The sequence below is a fragment of the Rosa rugosa genome, chromosome 2, assembly GCF_958449725.1.
Source record: "Rosa rugosa chromosome 2, drRosRugo1.1, whole genome shotgun sequence".
NCBI classification, from domain to species: domain Eukaryota; kingdom Viridiplantae; phylum Streptophyta; class Magnoliopsida; order Rosales; family Rosaceae; genus Rosa; species Rosa rugosa.
The window spans coordinates 51,170,438-51,192,542 of NC_084821.1; the positions used below are offsets into that span (position 1 = coordinate 51,170,438).

Consider the following 22,105-nt stretch of genomic DNA (forward strand, 5'->3'; position numbering starts at 1 on the left):
GGGGAGACTTGGGCAATCGTAGAGATTGGTTGAAGAGTTGTTCGTCCTTTGTTGTATCGTCTTTAGCCTCTATATATAGGCTCTGCTGTAGATTCTCCTCCCTAATAGGAATGAAATACTATATTTTAGGCCACAGTTATTGGCCTTTGAATCAAATCAAAACTCTTAATAGTTTTGATAACTATCGTACAATAATTAATCATTATCCTCTGTCGCCGCTAGAATATAGGCAAAGGTTAATTGCCTCTGGAACCAATATCTTGGATGCGAACTGTAGGATATGCACGTCTTAATTGCCTTCGCGAAGACTTCGTAGCTCGCGGCATGCAGAAAGGATAAGATTGTAATTAAAGGTGATTGTCCCTTCCATCTGTTGTACGTCCACCTTAATTCCTTGATTGCCACGTATGTGGGAGACCTTGATTCCTTGCTTAATTGGTCCACCATAGGACTTAATTGCATGGGGTATCTTGAATATGAGAAATTTTTCTGTGCTACAGTAGAACCATGTGGCAATCTCATGTGGTATGACGTCCCTATAACAATATGACAACAAACTCAATTATGTCTATTTTTTCAAAAAAGACCTTTTTGGGTCTTCGTTCTATGGCCTCTGAGCTCTGAAGCATGTTCATCTTCTTGCATATTCATCAATTATGCTTCCTGCGAGTGGAACAATTCCTAGGATAATAAGTCTAATTTTGTTGTATCTTTGAGTAACTTTTCAAAAGATCCATCAATTCTGAAATTGGAAGTTGCCAAGCATTCCCTCCAATGCAGCTGCCGGAGGAGTCGCCGTGAAATCGGCCGCCTCCATTTTCCTTTCCTTGCTCATAGCTCCATTGGTCGTCATCAGGAGACTGAGCTCGTCGTCCAAAGCCTCCAGTAAGTAATTGAATCTCACAAATTCAATTTGGGTTCTTGGAAATTGAAATTTATAATCCTATTGATTGATTAAATTCATGAATTTTGGAATCAGGAAGTGAAACTTGTTAATGAAAACCCAACCAATCGCAGTTGAAGTTGGACAAAGCTTCTCAAATTTATCTTTATTAATTTCTCCTATCATGGATGAATCTGGAATTCTGGATAGACACCTTCAGGTTTCGCATCCTTGATCAAGGTTTCATGTCTACCAACCTTATTCAAGACATGTTGTTTATTTGGATGATCGATTGGAAGTAGGATAATATTTTTGGCCCAACGAATTGGGATAATTAGACTTTCAATTGTATTAAGGAAGAGTCGCATGGAGCCATGGAGGAAGAGCCTATGGCTATGAAGAAGGAAGAAAACCCAGAAATGTCTTCTCTTAGTGGGATTCCAAATTATTTTAAGAAGAAGACAGGTGTCAAAATAGGATAGGGACGTCACACCATGTCAGGTTGCCACGTGGTTCTACTGTAGCACTGAAAAATTTCTCCTTGAATATGGGTAGAGGAGGACAGCATGTTGCCATGTTTAATTGCATGGGAAACCTTCCTTGCATGGCTCTTGACCCCTTCCGTGCATGCAAATATGTGAGAATACTAGCATCTTCATGCAACTAAGGAGAATCAAGGGAGATTCACCTTCCTTAATTGATAAAGCCATGACATGCACGTAACCAGGACTCCTTGTTGATCTTTTGCCAAATATGTCCATTAGAATCCTAGCCAAATACAACCACGAGGCCATCTTTAATGCAAAGATCTTTCATATGCTCCATCTTCGTAATCAAGTAAACCACTATTAATTATCAAATATCTTGATTATTAATAGTAAACCGATAAGATCACGATTTGCCTTAATATTACTTGGTCTTCAAGTAAGCTATTTATTTAGCCTCTAAACAATATATTCCGAGCTTGTCGAAAATATATAGCTTGGGCCACGGATATTGGCCCGGTTTCCTTCGAGTCCCCCTCGTCGGGAAAAAATGTTATTTTGGGTTCAAACACATAGGAGCAACACAATTACACAGATGAAATGGAAATCGAGAATGTTAAATTCAGTCAGTAGGCCTAGACACATGATATATATATATTAGAGTTGGCAAAAATAAAATAATGAACGCTCTGAACTTCGAGTTAAGACTTGAAAAGCTAATATCGATCAATTGATTACTGAAGATCATTTGATCATCACTAACACGGTGCAAATTTTCCAGAAAATAAAATAGAAAATACGGAAAACCAAAATCGATGTATTGGAAGAACAAATATCAGCTTCATAACTACTCAAATTGATGTGCAGAGTCGTCGTGCTTCCATAACTGGTTTCTCTAGAAACTCTGAGAAATAAGGAGTCAGTCACTTCCATGGTATCATTAATTTGAATGGTGGTGTATGGAATTGGATATTGCTATTGGAATTTATTTTCAGAGCAGTGGTAATTTGTTGGTAGAACTGGTTGAAATGGTGTTGACCGGTTAGAAACAGAGGTAGGAAACGGAGAGGAGGAAGCTGGTGGGCGTGGGTTAGAACTTGGAACGGAGATTAATTGTGTCAAACATCAAGAAAAAAAAATATGTTAAAGGAAAAATACGTTATGTGTCAAAGTAACTGACGAAGAGGAAATTAACTGTTATAGCTCAATCATCAATTATTGTCATTATTGTAATTGCTATTACCATTGTAATCCAAAAGACTATCTAATGAAATAAGTAGACTAATTTTTCCATTTTACTTTTATACGTTATCAGCATGCACAGAGCCAATAGCTAAGAAAAAAGAGAGAGAGAAAAAAAAAACCTTAGATTTTTTTTCTTTTTCCTGTCGACACCAGAAGAAAGCAAAACTAGAAAAAAAAACCCAGATCTGTCAAGCCGAGCCGCGCCGCGTCTTTCCTCGTCAAGCCAAGCCGCACGGCCTACCTCAGAGCACAGAACCCACCAGATCTGCATCGGCTCCTCGGAACTTTTGAGCATGTATGGTTAGATAATATTGATCCTTTTAGCATGCCTTGTTATTTTATCTATGTTTTATTATTCGTAGAAATTTGAGCATGCTATATTATTGCTGTTATTATGTGTAGCGTATATTTTGTTATATATTTTTTGTGAAATTTTGAGCATGTCCTATAATTTATATTACTACCTTCTATAATTGTTTTTAATGTGGAATTCTAAAGCATGTTTTTTTAATAATTGTTTTATTTAGCATATTATATATAAATTGAGTTTTGCCTTGATAATGAAAATTCATGCTCATTATAAATACATAATTACCGTGATAAAGTATTTTTCACATAGCATCGAAAAAATGTGACCATTACAAACCTTGGTCTTGAAATCTAATTCATATCCTTGGAAAATAATTCACGTGGATGTCTTTATGACTGCATAAATTATATATCTTCTCTCTTGTTTATGTAGATGGCTGATCCAACTCGACCTGAATTTGACATTTTGGACTCAAAAGGACTTGAGTACCATCGTTGGGTTTCTGATGTGGAAACCACCTTTGTGGCAAAAGACTACACTACCACCATCCAAACTCCCACCTACCCCAAAGATGATGGACCATCTAACAAGGTGAAAGCAAGTGCCTTAATGTTTCTAAGGCCACATATTGATCCTAGCCTACGCTGGGAGTACCTTCAGTTGAAGACACCCAAAGAACTGTGGAATACGAGTGAGCAATCAATGCTTCCCTAGAAGCTGACCTAACTGTCAATCCGGAACCGGGGGACGTAGCACCCCCTTTCGATTATCCATGGAGTATTCCCGAGCCAGTTACAGGCCCAGGCTTCGGCGCTTGACTAAACCTATCCTCCTCTTTGCCCACTGCACGTATTGCTCTTCTAGCTTGAGTAATATAAACTTTTGGGAACTTAAGGGACGTTTTGGGAACATTCATGACACTTTTCTCCCATAACTGATCATTCAATGGAATGAAATCTGCTTGCTTGACTACAAAAGGGTCAATGACTTCAACAAGGACATGTAGCGCCTAAAGACACGTCTCAATTTCTGTGGAAAGGAACTCACAGAAGATGATACAATCCAGAAGACTCTTTCACTTTTCCTACTTCAGTACTTGTACTAGCAAACCAGTATAGGCTGGAGTATGACAACAAAAGAATCACAACCTTTAATAAGCTGATCAACCTACTGCAAGTGACTGAGAGGCATAATGAGGTTATTTTGAACAACAATGTCAGGCTTGTTGGGACAATGAAAATTCCTGAGGCTAATTATGGCAAGGTGAAAGGTGGAAAGAACCCCAATGAAAAGGGGGTTGGACGTGCTGATCCCTACCAATGTTTGAAATGTAGTTCAAGAAAGAGATGCTCATTCTTTTACCAAACCAATGTTTGTGTATTGTTGCGGTTCTGCTTCATCCTGGCATCCTGTATTTACGAAACTTGTGGGAAATATTGTTGCCATATCAAGCCTGAAAAAGAAGAGGATGAGGAGATTAGAGAGACCGAGAGAGAGAGGAGAGAGAAAAAAAAAAAAAGAGGAAGTGAGGGGTAAAATAGTCATTTTGGACTAAATTGGGCGAAATTCGAATGTGTGAGGAGTAATCTGTTAAAATTGGAATAGCAGGGACTGAACTGTCGACACACCCAAAGTACAGGGAGTGACCAGTAATTTCCCCTTAAAATAATTACAGAGAACAAAGAAATCTCAATGGATTATGAGAGTGTGTACGAGTTGATGGAAAGATCTTCCATACACATTGATGATGTATTTGCATACACTGTTGCTCAAGAAATCATAGAGCACGATGATATCGAACCATGCTCTGTTGCAAAATGTCAACAAATAGCATATTGGCCTAAATGGAAAGAACCAATCCAGGCAGAACTAGATTCTCTGGCAAAGAGACAGGTATTTGGTCCAGCAGTGCTAACCCCACCAAGTGCAAAGCCTGTAGGACATAAATGGGTCTTTGTCAGAAAGCGTAATGAGAAGAATGAAGTCCTGAGATACAAGGCTCGCCTTGTAGCGCAAGGTTTCTCATAACCCCCTGGAATTGACTACGAGGAGACATATTCTCCCTTAATGGACGTTATAACGTTCCGCTACTTAGTTAGCCTGGTAGTTTCCGAAGGACTGAAAATGCAGCTCATGGATGTGGTTACTGCATATCTCTATGAGGATCTTGATGGCCTTACATTACCCAAGTCAAGTGACTCTAAACCATAGAGTGCATTTGCAATTAGGTTGAAACGCTCACTTTACGGATTGAAACAATCCAGGCAGATGTGGTATACCCATCTCAGTGACTACTTGATTGGGAAGGGATATAAGAACGATGAATTATGCCCCTGCATATTCATAAAGAAAACAAGTTCCGGATTTGCAATTGTAGCTGTATATGTCGATGATATGAACATAATAGGTACTCTTGATGAAATAAGAGAAAGTGCGAGCTACTTGAAATCCGAATTTGAGATGAAGGATCTTGGGAAAACTTGATTCTGTCTAGGCCTTGAACTAGAACACCGAGTTTGTGGAATACTAATCCACCAATCTGCATATGTCCAAAAGATGCTCAGGTGATTTAACATGGACAAAGCGCATCCTGCTAGCACTCTCATGATCGATCGAAGTTTGGATGCAAGGAAAGATCCATTTCGTCCAAAGGAAGATGACGAAGAGGTGTTGGGAGCTGAAATTGCCTATTTAAATGCAATAAGCGCATTATTGTACTTAGCCTAGTGCACTCGACTAGACATTGCATTCTTAGTGAACTTGTTAGCTAGATTTAGCTCAGCGCCAATGTAGCGTCACTAGAAGGTATTAAGAACATTTTCCGATACCTAAAATGAACCATTGACTTGAGACTGTTCTTTCCCTACAGAGAGACAAGAGGGACCACAGATGGAACTGCAATCCCTAAAGGAAATGTTGATGGCGAAAGCGCCACCCACTACACCGAAACCCCAAATAATGTTTTGGTTGGTTTTGCTAATGCTGGGTACCTCTCTGACCCACATAAAGGTCGTTCCCAAACTGATTATGTATTTACCATTAACAACACAGCTATATCTTGGAGATCAACCAAGCAAACCCTTGTGGCTACCTCCTCGAACCACTCAGAGATCATTGCTCTACATGAGGCGGTTCGTGAGTATATATGGTTAAGGACTATCATTACACATATTTGAGGGACTAGTGGTTTGAGTTCTACCACTGAAGATCCTACTTGCATTTATGAAGATAATGCAGCTTGCATCGAGCAAATGAAATTATGATATATCAACGGTGATAATACAAAACACATATCGCCAAAGTTTTTCTACAATCAGCAACAACAGGCTCTCCTCAAGATTCAATTGAATCAAGTAAGAGCAACTCCAACAGCTTCCCCATATTTTGATTTTTCTCCACTTTAGGGAAAAAAGAGTCTTTTTTGCTCCAACAGATTCCTTATAACTTTCCCTATTTTAGGGAAAGTGAGGAAAGAGAAAACCAAATTCCCTATATTTACAGCAATCTCTAAAATTTTAAGGAATAATATGGAGATTTTAGAGATTGCTGTAAAATGGGGAATCTGTTGGAGTTGGAGAAGAAAAATATGCTAAAGATTTAACTTTTGCTTCCTTATTATACAGAAATTATAGGGAAGCTGTTGGAGTTGCTCTAAGGTCTGAGGAGAATGTGGCAGATTTGTTTACCAAATCATTGCCTAAGACCATATTTGAGAAACATGTGAAAAACATAGGAATGCGAAGACTTTCCAAGCTCCCTTGACTGATGTAAGGATCAGGAGGAGGTGTAGACTTCAGGGGGGTTCTAACACACACGTCATCATCAAATGTAATAGGTGCGTTGTGCTATTTTCCTTCAACCATGGTGTATTTTTCCCACAGGGTTTTTATTGTTACTTGGCAAGGTTTTTAGTGAGGCAACAATTCATGCACCATTTTGTCTTTGACTTGGCACAAGGGGGAGTGTTAAAGGAAAAACACGTTATGTGCCTTCGTCAAAGTAACTAACAAAGAGGGAATTAGGGAATTGACGGTTACAGCTCAATCATCCATTATTGTAATTGCTATTACCATTGTAATCCTCACCCTATATAAAGGGACTATCTAATGAAATGAGTAGACTAATTTTCTCATTTTACTTTTACAAAATATATATACTAAAACAGTTATTTGTCGACTAGAATTAGAATAAAAAGACGGATATACTCTTTTATCATTCTATTCATCTTTAGATAGTTTTTAAAATTTAAAGGGTGTCATAGTAAATAACAAAATACTAATGTAACAATTAAAAAAAAAAACATTTGATCCAATATATAGATAACTTGACAACTTGTCACCACCCCCACCTAGCCATCTCCTCCTGCGGGGGGTGGGGGGAGTTTCTCTCTCCCTTTAAATAACTACCCAAGACATAAGATATAATATAACAAATATTTTTTTAAGAAAAACGAGAACACTTCTATCATTATAAAGTTGACAATATTATAAAAAAATTTGTCACGGTGTGGCTGAGTGAAAATAAGTTTCTCACACATAATATGTACAAACGTACGCCTCAACATAGAGAATAAGTACAAAGAAGAGTCAAAAAAGAAATAGCTTCATTATGCCTTATAATCTACTTTTTTTTTATCAAATAAATAACTCAAATACTACAACTAGTCTTTTGTAAGTCGAACTCACAACCTCCCACTTACAATGGGCAGACTATGTCACCAGACCAAATGGTACTGGGCGCCCTATAAATTACTTCATGCAGTGAACCATTTACATTATTAATAATAATATAATAATAAATTTAAGAACAAAATTTAAATTAAAAAATGCTTTATTAGATGAGGGTAGACTATTGATATATAAGTTATTTTAATAGTTGTAGTTGGGGTTACTCCCTGAAAGAGAGTAATAAGGATTTATTAGATGAGGCTAGACTATTGATAAGTTCTTTTAATAGTTGTAGTTGGGGTTATTGACTTGGATACACATTTACGCAAGCGTACGTATCGTTGTCAAGATAGGGAAATATTGAGCCCAAAGTTATCGTACCACGGGGATTAGTGGCTAACCCACAATCCTTGGGTGGTCGGAACTAAAGTCACTAAGCAAACAAAAGCAAAAGAAAAAGAAAATAAATAAAAAGGCTAATCTAAGGCACCAAGCCTTAGCAATGCTCGGCTTTAGTTTTTCACCAAAGCCTAATCATAACTAAGAGCCTAGTGGTGGATATGCACAAATGAGTCGAAAATTATAGGAAGTTTTGAATTGTGAATTAATTAAACTAAACGCAACCGAAAAGTAAACTAAACAACTAATTAACGAACTAGAAAATTAAATTTGGGTTTTCAAATTAATGGAAACATGGGAGTGTCGGGTGATTCACACTAACTATCTTGCAAATATCAATGCCAATTTTACAAATGCATGCATTTCCTATATGTGTCAAGTCCCGTATCTAGTACCGGTTAAGGCTACTAAACCAATTATCCTTTCGGTGTATCGATTTTGCCGGTTAGGGCCACAATCAACTCTCTAATTTAGGCATTACGCCGGTTAAGGCCGCAATATTCAAAATTAGAGGCCTAGAGTGCAAGATAATAGAGACCCAAGCAAGCTTAGCTACAATTAAGCTAGCTAATGGTTACCACACTTAAATCCTAGATGCAACAAGACTAATAAGTTGTCAATTTATCAATCTATTCATCACAATTGCCCACAACATAATTTCAAAGGGTGACAAAGCCTAGAAACATGCTTCTAAGGACCAATAAATTCGGATTTAAAGCATACACAATGGAAATTGCATTTAATAAAATTAAAATATCAATATTTATACAAGATGAGTTAGGGCTTCACAACTCTAACTCCCAAAATTGAACTACTCACAACCCATTATCAAATACATCATCAAATACATAAGAAATTAAGAGAAATGATAGAGGAGAGAGGGAACACAAGCTAAGCTCACAATTTGCTATAGGCAAATATGAACCCAATTTGAGATTAAACCCCCACTCTTTACCAAGCTAAAATCTCTTTGTGGTGATGAAGCCTTGATGATGTATAGTGAAAGCCCATTGAGTTTCCCTTGAAAGAAATAAAATTGGTGATGAAAAGTTAAAATGGGAAGAGAGAGGTATGGAGGTGGGTTCTCGGTGAACAAAGAAGAGAAAAGATGGAATTGAGGGGGTGGTTGCGGCACTGTTGAAGAATAGAGAGGATTTTGGGGTTGAGGTGAGAGAGAATCCCCCCTGCGGCTACTGTAGGAATGTATATATATATATTAGGTCATGGTCTGTGTAAGCCGAGAGAGAGAATAGGATCAGGATGGTAGAAGACATGTGGCTGGGAGAGAAATGAGATAAGAGAAGGGATAGGTGGCAGTGTGTGGTTGGTTAGAAGAAAAGGATTTTTTTTCTTTCTTTTCTTTCTCTCTTTGCTTAGCTAGCTGCACAGCACGTGCATGATTGAAGGATGATGGCTGACTTTGATTGATTAATCAAAGGTTTGATTGATTAATCAAATAATTGATTAACTAAAACCAATTTTCTTCTTTTTCTTTCCTCATTTTTCTTCCATTTTCTTCTCTTCTTCATTTGCTTTTCCCCGAGCTCAAACCAATGATTTTGTTTTCTTTTCACATATTTGCTTGCATCGACCTGTTGACCATTGTTGACTTTTTCTCGATAATGTCAATTAGCTCCAATTTCGCCTCATTTTCTCACAATTTCCGTAACTCCGCTTATTTTCTATAAAATAAATAAAAATGGATTAATTACATAAAAATTGATATGAGGATTAGCTTAATTCTAGTGTTTTAGATACAATTACATGCATAGAAATGCGTGTAATCAGTTATTCCCCGAAAGAGAGTAATAAGGCCTCCTATTGTGTGGCTAGGGCCACTTTGGCTTTACCTTTTGCTGCCTATTGGTGGATGATGACGGCGGATTGGCTCATATCCATCAGGCTATCATAGCGGAGGAGTCGAGTGTTTAAGATAGTGATAAATTGAGTGTGCTACTCTTCCCTTGCTTGTTGTAGAAAAGGTTTAATGAGGTCACTATATATTCCTTGATCCAAGTTCGTCAATCTATTGAAATAAATTTATATGTTGATAAAAGAGAAAAGAGTAAATTTGATAGAGAAATTTTCATTCGACAACTTTAAACCTGTTAACTTTTTGAGATTATAAAAGTGTCTGAAAATGGCGAGTTTGGTTTCTTAATGAATTAATTCATTTGACATGGTAATATTTGTACCGTTACAGGCGGCAATCCTTGTACCATGTCATCAATCCTTGTCCTCCTTCGGTTAACACCTTGACAAGCGATACACGTCAATTGATTAAACTGAGCCAAAATTTGCTTTGTTTTTAGGAAGTCGTCCTCCATATTCTGTGCACAAGGAAGCATTATACAATTACAATGGTATGGTGAGTATACAGCTCGCACAGGTACATCTGAGAAACATAAGTATTGTAATGAATTCCAAGGAGCCATCAAAATTTTAATACTAATCGCATCATAATCTAATAAACATCCCATTAGTTCTTCTTTTTCTTTTTTTTTCTTTTTATTTGAAAGGAACATCCCGTTAGTTCTATATTGTAGTTAACTTGGAAGGGAAAAGAAAGATGACAAGGCGGCAAATTTTTTTTTATTTTTTTATTTTTCTGATGACTGGGAAAGTAAAGGATTTGATCGCCTGTAGTTTATGCATGTCCCTACTCCTTAATGCTTTGCCTGTTTCTCCCGTCTTGTTTTGGTATTTTAATCTTACAGTGGAGACCTACTGTTTATGTCACTCACAGTTTATGTGCTGGCAATTGTATACTTAATTACTTATGCGATGAACGTTGTATTTGAATTTGTGTTACTGGATAAAAATATATACACCGGCCATACGACGACATAATATTATTTACCGGATTGTGACATTACTAATTAAGATTCCAGTCTTTCTCAGAAGTGGTTCACCACTTAGCCTGAATGAAAAAGTAATATATAAGAAGTTATCAGATGAGTTCCCCTTTTTTCTTTTTTTCTTTTTTAATACACATAGGAACTCAAGAATAAACTAATAATCAAGAATTCTACACATAGGAGACCTCTTCCTTAATGAGATTACTCTCTTCTCTGATCGACTATCTAGTTCTAATGGATTGAGGGGATGTGATAGCTGATATCTTTGATTGGTTCAGCTAATTAATCGGTAGATTGTGCCTATTTGAACGTCGAACGATAAGAGATTTATTGAGATCCACGTGGGGCTGCTTGTTTCAAATGGGCAGAATCAGACCTGGGCATCGAACAAGTCGTGCAGCTGTTGATCTTTATCGGCGGTTCGTGCAGAGATCTTGGGTGGGTTGTTTTGGCCTGCGACTTTGCTCGACTTTGGTGAACCTAGTTTTTTGAACATGAAAGGCTGGAGCGGACGCTCCCCATGGGCTAGCATCGGATTGGCGGGGATAGAGCTGGCAGCAGCCTTGGACTCAACAACGGTGGCGGCGGCTCCCCATGCCGTCTTCGTTTTTGGGTTTCAACGAACGGCCTCTTAGTATTTTGTTGGGCATGGGATGGCAATCAGATGGCTATGTTTGGTATGATTGTAGACTGGGCTATTTAGAGGGTGTCTAATTGGGCACGGGCTGGCTATGTTTGGTATGATTGTAGACTGGGCTATTCCGAGGGTGTCTAATTGGGCATGGGCTATTTAGAGGGTGCCTTGATGAGATGGGTAAGAGGTTCCTCTAATCCGCCGTCTAACCTGACGTATTAGCACAAAAATCTTTTGTGAGTTTTTTTTGTTTGAAGTATTAATTATTTTGCGTACTACATTTAAATGTAGAGTAATTGATATTTAAAGGTGAGGTATTTAGGTTTAGCTATAGACTCTTGAATGTCAGTATTCATATAATGTCTAGTGAGTAGTGTTTTGCCATTAGTAGGTTCAACTTCTAGAACTTTTTTTTTATCAAAGGAAACTTCATTAATAATGAAAAGATTACAACGATTTGTGGATCAACAGACTACAATGGTACACCAATATGGTGGCTATTGCACGAATATCGACCCAACTAGACTTCGGAATGGAAATCCACACTGACTGACTGATGAAGCCATGAAGGCCTCGACTCCAAACAAAGTAAAGGCTGACTAACTTTTAAGGCCTCTTTTGCTAGCCGGTGAGCAACTTTATTGCCTTCCCGATTCACAAAATGACAACTACAAAAAGGAAAAGAATTAACTAAATACTTAACTTCGTCAATAATATGACCTTCAAAACTTAAATCATCCGAACTATCATGGAGGGCATTGATGACGGAGAGAGCACCACCTTCAACTTCAAGGTTGGAGAATCCAACGTGAGCAGCAAACCGAAGCCCATGTAATAGTGCTAAAGCCTCTACCGACTTGGGTGGGAGGTTACCTATTTGTGGGACTGCAATGACTCCCTTGAGGAGCCCATAACTTCTAGAACCAAGGTTTCAAATTTCGGTTTCAGTTTCAATTTCGGTACTTCAAATTTAAGGAAATTTCGGAGAAAGTTTCGATTTCGGTGGAAATTTCGGTTAAAAATAAAGAAATCATATTAATTGCATTTATAAAATGGGATTAAATACTCGTTACTCCTCATACTTTTGCATGAAAAACAGTTTAGTCCAAAATTTTAAAATTAAACAGTTTAGTCCTTATTCTTTATAATTCTCACACAACAGATCCTAAAATGACTATTATACCCCTCACTTTTTATTTTTTTATTTTTCTCTCTTTTTATTTTTTCTGCCTCTCTCTCTCTCTCTCTCTCTCTCTATATATATATATATACACACACACACACACATATATACACATACATGTGTGTGTGTGTGTGTATATATATATATACACACACTATATATAGTGTGTGTATATATATATATACACACACACACACACACACACACACATATATACACATATATACACATATATGTGTATATATGTGTGTGTGTGTGTGTATATATATATATAGAGAGAGAGAGAGAGAGAGAGAGAGAGAGAGAGAGAGAGAGAGAGAGAGAGAGAGAGAGAGAGAGAGAGAGAGAAAAGTGAGGGGTATAATAGTCATTTTAAGACCTGTTGTGTGAGAATTAAAAAGAATAAGGACTAAACTGTTTAATTTAAAAATTTTGGACTAAACTGTTTTTCATGCAAAAACTAAACTGTTTTTCATGCAAAAGTATGAGGAGTAACGAGTATTTAATCCTAAAATGATATTTTTGAATGAAACTTTTACATAGACCAAACTAACCTATAATAAACCTATTTACAATGTAGCCTCTCTAAAATTATACATTTATAATAGAATTGTGATATTTAATATGTACGAGATTAATTAACTAGTACTGTAGTAGGTTGCTAAACTAGTGTTTTTATCTATATGTAATTATAATAAACCTATTTACAATGTACCCTCTCTAAAATTATACATTTATAATAGAATTGTGATATTTAATATGTGCGAGTAATTAACTAGTACTATAGTAGGTTGCTAAACTAGTGTTTTTATCTATATGTAATTATAATTGTGCTGTATATTAATAATGTGAATGTGAATGTGATTTACTTTTTTTTTTTTTTATGGCTGGAACCCATTGAATTGTCATTGTTCCACAATATATAAATTACTCAACCTTGACTAACTCAAACTTGATTAAATGGCGTACAAGTTGAATTGTCATTGTTCCACAATATACAGATCACTCAACCTTGACTAACTTAACCTTGACTAAATGGCGTACAAGTTGAATTGTCATTGTTCCACAATATATAGATCACCCTTGACTAACTCAACCTACACTAAATGGCGTACAAGATGAATTGTCATTGTTCCACACTAAATGTGTACAAGTTGAATTCGAATAATGCATATAAAAGCACTATTTGAGTAATACAAGTCTTACCCAAAGTTTCAAATTTCAGTTTCAGTTTCGATTTCGGTACTTCAAATTTAAGGAAATTTTGGACAAAGTTTCGATTTCGGTTAAAAATAAAGAAATCATATATAATTGCATTTATAAAATGATATTTTTGAATGAAACTTTTACATAGACTAAACTAACCTATAATAAACCTACTTACAATGTAGCCTCTCTAAAATTATACATTTATAATAGAATTGTGATATTTAATATGTACGAGTAATTAACTAGTACGTACTGTGGTAGGTTGCTAAACTAGTGCTTTATCTATAAGTAATTATAATTGTGTTGTATATTGATAATGTGAATGTGATTTACTTTTTTTTTTTTTTTTTTTATAGCTGGAACTCAGTTGAATTGTTATTGTTTCACAATATATAGATCACTCAACCTTGACTAAATGGCATACAAGTTGAATTGTCATTGTTCCACAATATATAGATCACTCAACCTTGACTAAATGGAGTACAAGTTGAAGTGTCATTGTTTCACACTAAATGGCGTACAAGTTGAATTCGGACAATGCATATAAAAGCACTGTTTGAGTATTACTAGTCTTACCCAAGGTTTCAAATTTCGGTTTCAGTTTCGATTTCGGTACTTCAAATTTAAGAAAATTTCTAAGAAAGTTTTTATTTCAGTTGAAAATACAGAAATCATATTAATTGCATTTATAAAATGATATTTTTGAATGAAACTTTTACATAGACTAAACTAACCTATAATAAACCTATCTACAATGTAGTCTTTCTAAAATTATACATTTATAATAGAATTGTGATATTTAATATGTACGAGTAATTAACTAGTACGTACTGTAGTAGGTTGCTAAACTAGTGTTTTATCTATATGTAATTATAATTGTGCTGTATATTGACAATGTGAATGTGATTTACATTTTTTTTATGGCTAGAACCCAGTGGGAGGCTTGGCCATCACACTTTTTTCACTAATAATTAGAAAAATACAATTATTATTTTTTTAGGGGGGGGGGGGAGACGTAATACCAAAACCTAGTGAATGAAAATGAACAAGTACAACAAAAACAATATAAAGTATTAAGAATAAGTGTTACTACGATGTGATTCGATCCATATGGTTGAACTGCTTCCATTTAGAATCATACAATACTGCTCTTAAGTACATGAATTTTGGAAATGATTTTGGTAGCAGATAAAAGCAAAAAGGTTTTTTGTTGTATTAAACTTGATTGGAAAAAAAATCACAATTTCATATTTTCTCATGAAAATATAAGTAAAAAACTTCATTGTCGGTGGCACACAAATTTCACAGAAATTTTGGAGAAATTTCGAACAAAATTTCAGTGTGAATTTTTAAATATATTTTGTGTGTGTAGATATTTCGGAAATTAAGAATTTCGTGGAAATGTACGGAAAATTTTGAAAAAATTCGGGAAACTCCTGACGGAAATGATATAACATATGAATTTCGTTTCGGTACTTCCAAATTACGGAAATTTTCGATGGAAATTTCGGTAGTTTCGGAGAAATTTGAAACCTTGTCTAGAACTTATGTTTGATATTTGTACTAATTTCGCATTTATTTAATAATCATTACTATTACAGTAATTTATTTAATTATAAAAAAAAGTCACTATTCATTATCAGTATTAATCAGGTCAATAGAGATTATGGTTAAAGTTTAAATAACCCTCAAATGTGCTTACAAGATTAAATTGAAAATTAAGAAAATATGAAATACAAGAGGATAAATTGTTAACGAAAAGGGGAAATGATCATTTACCCAATTTTGGGGTTAATTAACCCCACTTACCCAAACACTCTAAGAGATTGCCCACTTACCCAAACACTCTAAGAGATCATTTCCCTAATACCCAATTAAGTATTTTTTTTTATTCTTTTTTATTTATTTTTGGGACATTTTTGCCCTCTCCTTCTTTATTACTTAGAGAGAGAAGTGATCAAAGACCTTGTCGAACTCCCGTGACCAGTGGCCTGCCGCGGACTCGGCAACCGGTGACGGGAATCAGGTGACCGGAATCCGGCGACCGATCACCGGAATCTGGCAACCGGTCACCGGAATCCCGAATCCGGCTACCGGACTTGTGACTGGATTCCGGCGTCTGATTTTATTTCCCCCTAATTAATAATACCCCGTAATCATATTATTGCCCCCAATACTCATATTATTGCCTCCCAATAATCATATTATTGCCCCGCAATAGACATGTATAACTACTCAATAAAACTTTTTTTTTCATTCTTCTTTCTTCTTTCCTTATAAGCCTTCTGCCAAATTTACAAAAAAAAAAAAAAAAAAAACAGAACGACGCCGTCCGGGCCCTGCCAGCGAAGCCCAGACCCGAACTTGGAGCGTGGAGCTACGGAGCTTCCCTGACCTCTGACGAACAAAACCAGCGAAGTCCAGACCCGAACTTGGAGCTTCGGAGCTTCCCGGACCTCTGACGAACAAAACCGGCGTTGCCTCTGTCCAGATCGGCTCCGATGAAATGCTCTGTGCGTATACTAACCTCCGCCGTTCTACGTCTTCTGCATTGCGAACGCAGTAGTCGCCTCGATCTTGGAGATGCAAGACTCGTCGGGGGTCTTGGAGGCCACCAGAAATGGAGGAATTGTAGAGAGAGGTTGGGCAATTTAGGGTTTGTAGTTTGGGATATGAGTACGAAGCAGTGAGAGAGAGAGAGAGAGAGAGAGAGAGAGAGAGAGAGAGAGAGAGAGAGAGAGAGAGAGAGAGAGAGAGAGAGAGAGAGAGAGAGAGAGAGAGAGAGAGTGAGAGAGAGAGAGAGAGAGAGAGAGAGAGAGAGAGAGAGAGAGAGAGAGAGAGAGAGAGAGAGAGAGAGAGAGAGAGAGTATGAGGGCAATACTGTCAAACATTGTTAGATTGGGTAAATGGGGTTAAAAAACTTTTAGTGGAGTAAACGGACAATTTTTATTCTAAAATTGGGTAAGTAGTCATGACCCCTAACGAAAATACATAGAAATTGAAAAGAAAAAAAAAAGACAGAAGAAAGAGAACATAGGTACGAGTAACTTTGATACGGAAAAAAAAAAAAAAAAAGGCCTTAACAAAACCAGGTACCACTCCTATATTTATAGTTCTACAAAATAAAAATCAAAACCAATAATTAGCCACTTCACTTATCCACCTGTTAAGTGAGAAGAGGCTAGTTATTTTCTTAATCACTAAAACAGTAAAACTACTGCCAACTTACTGCAATGCTCCATTTTCTATTTTATTTTTTTCGAGATACCACGGTTGAGAACGTGTGGTGCATGGAAGGTGAGGTGAACTACGAGGAATTGGCGCTATCACCATCGATGTTGGAAGACTCACTTGTACTTCTTTCAGAACTTGAACCTGTAGTGTCATTTGACAGGATGAGAAGCGGCAATGGAGCTTCAAAGTTAAGAACTTGAATCGCCTCGTCTATTGAAGGCCTGAAACGAAAGTCAGAGCGAGCACACCACAACCCAACAACCATCAAGCACTCCATTTGTTTCTTATCAAAATCTCCACGCAGTTTTGGGTCCGCTGCTTCAATAATTTTCCCTTCTCTGTACAGCTCCCAAACCCATTCCACCAAATAGATTTGATTCTCTTCAAAATTGGGCTCCGTAGGTTTTCTCCCGCATGCTATCTCCAAAGCAACAACACCAAAACTGTAAACATCTGACATCTTGCTTGTCTTTCCTGTCATTGAATATGCTGGATCTAGGTAGCCCACTGTTCCAACCACAAGTGTAGTTTGTGATTCTTCATGCACAAGTTCAGTAAACATAAAATTTCCAAGTTTTGCTTCCAAATTCGAATCCAACATAATACTGCTAGGTTGGATATTCCTATGAACACATGGTACCCCTGAATATTCGTGTAGATATAGCAACGCGGAGGCCAAATCTTGAGCAATTTTATATCTGACCTCCCAAATCAACAAGTTGTCTGCTTTGAGTAAATGGATATCTAAGCTTCCCTTCGGCATGAACTCGTAAACAAGTATTAGTTCTCCTTGTTCGTCGCACCAACCAATTAGTCGCATCAGATTCCGATGATGTAGTTTACTCAGGATTCTCAAGTCTGATTTATACTCCTTCCTTTGTGTAGATCCCTTGGACATCCTCTTAACCGTAACATACGAGTTCAAGTCATATCTGAAGCCTTTGTAAACCTTACCATCTACTCCCTCTCCAAGCTTTTCTCCCTCGGCAAAATTTCTTGTCGCCAAAGCTATTTCACCATAAGAAAACCTCCTCAGGCCCTCTATTTCAGTACTACTATTTCCTGTTGCCATTCTCTTGCAAGAGTTGAACAAACCCAAACCTAACACACCAACCAGCATAAATCCCCCAACAACACCACCAATAACAAGAACTAGATGTTTATTGTCCTTTCTGGGCTTGACTTTAGAAGTAAGGCCTGGCGCAGGAACTAGAGACAAATCATAGTCAACAAGCGAAGTTGAAGAAAAATTCCAAGAGATAATGTTATGCAGAGTAATAGACCTCCCCGTCGAAGCCGAGAACCCAACAACAACCCAATCCGGCAAGTATTTTTTCAGATCTAGTTCGTAAGAAAAATAACTGATTACTTGGATACCACTCAGATCATCATAAGTGGTGAAGGCCACGCTAAGATTTTTTGTGCCAGAACTATAACTAATCTTAGCACTATTACTTTGCTGTCCTTCCTTCATACTTACATACCAAGGCTTGGTGATAACGGATTTGAGAGAGCTGACGTCGACACCCACATGACCGTATGGGTAGCTGGGATCTCCGATGGCTGTATTTTCACTCTGGAAGATGTCAAACTCCACCGCCACATAGGGGTACTCATTTGAAAGGGTACTGTTGACAGGGAGGCCGAGACTACCACCAGATGCGGCTGAGCTGTTACGTAGAGAGGTTCCTTGTGGAGCTAGGAAGAAGGCGAGCCCCTCTCCGTAAGAGTTTCTGTTTTGAGAGTTGATGGCGAATGTGAAACTTGTGCTGAAATCGGCTAGGTTTCCGGTGGCACTTTCGCGGAGGAGGAAGGGCTGTGTGTAGGTGGCTCGACCAACGCTCGCGTTTTGTGAGTCTTCTAGATCGCTTTTGGTGAGACGGAGGAGTTTGCCGTCGATAAAAGCATCTCCCTCCAGAGATAGAGTGTTGTTGACACTTGACACTACTGGCAAAACTGGGGAAATCAAAGGTCAATGGAGTTGCACAAGGGCTTAACAGAAACAGGACAATAGCGATGACTGTAGAGTACTTGTTGGCAACCATTTTTGGGGGAGGACGAGATAGTTGATTAGGATGCTGGAGAAAATTGCTATCCAAGTAGGTAGAAATTAACATATAACAGCCATTTTTGAACGTTTATTTTATATTTATTTTTTTTGTCAGATTTTTGAACGTTTATCGATAAGAAGAAAGTCATCTTCCATGAAACCAAGGAGTACTCTGTACTAGTGAGGAAATTGTTTGACGACCATTTCTTAATTTTCAAATGGTAATATTTCCACACTTTCCTGATCCTACATCCCACTACTGCTCGAACCAGTACATCTCCAACATCTCCATTTTTCAACACGCTAAAGAAATTTTATTCAAAAAAAAAAAAACACGCTAAAGAAATAAGCGAGCACCCACTACTGCTCATCTCCATTTTTCAACACGCTAAAGAAATAAGCCAGCACCCAGCCACCCACTACTGCTCGAACCAGTACATCTCGAACGCAAGACCTAAATATTGTGGACTAAGGCCTTCTCCAACCCACATGTATAAAGGAGTAAACTTTAACCCAATTCATGTCCAACCCATTAGGTTAAAGGGGTAAAGGGCAAAAAATTAGGGATAAAATGCAACCCAAATGGCTAAAAATAATCCTTGAAATAGCCCTTTAAAAAAATGAATCAGAAAGTGGAGAGGCCCACGTTGGGGTGAAATGTTTTGCAAGCATGACGTCAGCAACGGCAGCCGTTGCTAACGTCATCTAGCCGTTGGTAATTTTTTTTTTTACATATAGCCTTTGGGTTTTTTTTTTCACACTATAAATACATATCACCTCAATCTTATTTTTCACATCTTCCTTCTACTTCCTCATATATATCTCTCTATTCTCAATCTTTCATTTTCTCCCTATGCTTAAGCTCTCATTTATTTGTTCTCTCTTCTGAAAGTGCCATTGGAGAAGAAGTGGTGGCACACCTAAATCAACTAAGAGAAGCTCAAGAAATCAAATGAGAAAAAGGCAAGAAGAGATCAACTCAAGGAAGAGAGAAGAGAGCATGATAGGGAAGAAACTATTTTAGCAATGCAAACCATCAATTTTTTACTCTTTTGAGTAAAGAGTATTATGATGGAAAGAAAAGGAAAATAATGGAGAAAATTTGGTGTCGTGAGTTGTTTTCGTCAACCGATTCGACAACGAATGAGTACTGCCCGGAAATGTCATTCAATGACTCAGATGAGTAATATAAAGTTGCCCAAATAAATTTTTATAATCAATTTATGCTTTATGATCGTTTTCATATAATTTTAGTTATTCAATTTTCCTTGTAACATTTTTTTTGAATAAATTTTCCTTGTAACTTTAAGTTATTATCAAGATAACCTATGCTACATATATAAAATCGCATAACAAATCTACAACATTGCTTGTGAAGCAACACATGGAATTTGAAAAGTACAATCGGAAAAATATTTTTTATCATAAAAATGATTTCAATTACTATAAGTAAGAATTTGATAAAAAAAAAATAAGAATATATATGTATATATATATATACATATAACATATTCAAATTTTTAAAATATATTTTAGGGCTATAATTTAGTCTTGACGGATTGGAAACGGTTGATGTCACATCGATAAATAGTAAAGAAATTAGGCTAAAATTTAGCCCCAGGGCTATTTTTAGCTCTTTGGGTTGGAGAAGGCCTAAGCCAACACCCACCACACTAGGTCAGCCACATTTTGTATTACCCAATCCAAAATACATAACTACATACTTTAGAATAATAAAAAAAATATAAAAACTCTAGTGGGTCACAGGACCCACTAGACCTTAATGTGGCCCCACCATTGTATAAAACCCAATAAAATTTATATAAGGTCATTGACCTAAAGCAGCAAAATGAACCAAAATTATCTCATTTACCCCAACAACAAATTTTTATTCTCACCAATACAATTAATCGTACAAGGAAAAAAAATACCTAGAATTAAGGTGAATTGTCAAAAACTCATTTATGTTCAAGTAAATCCAGAATATGTGTTTGGTCCAAACTCTAGGTTACTTGACCTAGTTGTAATAGGGTTTTGAATTAGAGATATTCTCGGAGATATTCATCGATATCCGATTAATTGTACGATTATCTTTCCTTGTACAACTCTGATTCTATGTCTTGTGTTGATGCTCAGAATACCATCAAATGATGTCGGCTTCTGATAACGTGGACGAGGGTCCAATCTTCCAATATGAGTGTAGTTTACTGAAATCCCGCTAATCTGTCAAGAGAAATACAACGGCGTCAAGAGGGGAGACCGCAGTTGGCGGTCTTCGCTCCTCCGATGCTAAAGTTAGACGATGTACTTGTATTGACAAATGTAGTGGTATATATCTATTGAATGCGTAATGAATGAAGAGAGAGAAGTGGACCTTTTATAGGTGATATGGTGAGTTACCTCACCCTTGTTTTCGATGTGGGACTGATACTCTTCAGTTTGCTGAGTTTTGGTCCTTTCTGCAGAGGTGACTTTGGGTGGCGCGTGTCGGCGCATCAAGGCACATTTCAGCCTGGAGTTGGTTTGTCGGTGGAGGTTGTCTTACTGTGTTTCCAGAGGTTACCTTGCCGGAGCCATTCCGACAAGGGGGAATGGTTATGCATGAGTGTTGATTATGACCGGCAGGTATGATGTACCTACAAGTCCCCTAAGTCCCCAGTCAAGGAGGGATTTCTTGGTTGGGGAGTAATCACAACTAAGGCGAAGCCTTCAGTTATATGTCGGGCATAATCAGTGCTAGTGCGCCGTCAACTATGGATTTTGTTTAAGCGGTCGCTTTTTGCCCTTTCAAGTGGGCCCCTGCTAGGCCCTCCAGGGAGTCCCCCACTCCCTGGCTAAGAAAGACCTCCGTTTGGTCGGGATGATTGTTTGATGAGGAGAGCTGCTGATTGACAGCAAAAGGCGGTGGGTAGCGATCCCACTCTTTAGGTGCCTTAGTGTTGGGAAAT

General features: G+C 37.3%; 1 pseudogene; it reads right to left on the bottom strand.

Annotated features, from left to right (window-relative positions):
* Positions 1–16,948: 16,948 nt before the first annotated feature.
* Positions 16,949–19,250, bottom strand: LOC133732412 (L-type lectin-domain containing receptor kinase IX.1-like; annotated as a pseudogene).
* Between the last annotated feature and the right edge of the window lie 2,855 nt (positions 19,251–22,105).